This window comes from Rattus norvegicus, chromosome 1, assembly GCF_036323735.1.
Source record: "Rattus norvegicus strain BN/NHsdMcwi chromosome 1, GRCr8, whole genome shotgun sequence".
NCBI classification, from domain to species: domain Eukaryota; kingdom Metazoa; phylum Chordata; class Mammalia; order Rodentia; family Muridae; genus Rattus; species Rattus norvegicus.
In genome coordinates, this window is record NC_086019.1 from 118,448,553 (window position 1) to 118,449,404 (window position 852).

Consider the following 852-nt stretch of genomic DNA (forward strand, 5'->3'; position numbering starts at 1 on the left):
ACTATTGTTTCCCCTAGTGCTCCGCAGAGAGTGTAAACCGGCTTTAGAAATAGAGGGAAGAATGAGGGCTGAGTGTAAGCGATTTGCGGCACCAGGGACCAGAGCCACCAAGAGCAGCGACGCCTCACGAAACGCGAGAGTATCTTTACTATTTCAGGGACTAAAAGTACCCAGTACTAGTGCGCAGGCGCAGAAACAGACCTGCCGAAACACAGGGCGTGGCACTATAGGCGGAAGCAGCTTTGAATCATTCAATAGTCTGAAACTAGAACACACCCTCGTCAGTTCCCACATGGTCTAGCGGTTAGGATTCCTGGTTTTCACCCAGGCGGCCCGGGTTCGACTCCCGGTGTGGGAACAAAAGACCCTTTTTTTCCTCTATCGCGAAAACATAGTTAAAGAATGGGTTTTGTTCACCGTATAATGCTTAATATTTCTGGTCAAGCTCACTGGTCTTTATGCTCCTATGGTCCGCTGTTGTTAGGAGATGAACAAAGTAGAAACACTATCGGAGAACAGAGGAGCTGCAACTTTGTGGGTCTGGTAGGGAGTATTTTGAAGGAAACTCCCTAGGGCTGGGAAACTAAGAAAGCAGCCTTCCAGAAAAAAAAAAAAAAGAAAGAAAGAAAGAAAGAAAGAAAGAGAGAGAGAGAGAGAGAGAGAGAGAGAGAGAGAGAGAGAGAGAGAGAGAGAGAGAGAGAGAGAGAGAGAGAAAGAAAGAAAGAAAGAAAGAAAGAAAGAAAACAACTTTAAGGGGGACCGCAGAGTATTACAAAAAGCAACTGGAGAGAACACATTCATTTATTCATCAGCTCACATTTTGCCTAATAACTTACAGGAGACTAAGGCATG

The 852-nt window shown here is 45.3% G+C and overlaps 1 non-coding gene across 1 annotated transcript; it reads left to right on the forward strand.

The window, feature by feature from the left end:
- The first annotated feature begins 286 nt into the window (after positions 1-286).
- Positions 287-358, forward strand: Trnae-uuc1 (transfer RNA glutamic acid (anticodon UUC) 1). The gene has a single exon. It is a non-coding gene; the product is annotated as a tRNA-Glu (tRNA).
- The last annotated feature ends 494 nt before the right edge of the window (positions 359-852 follow it).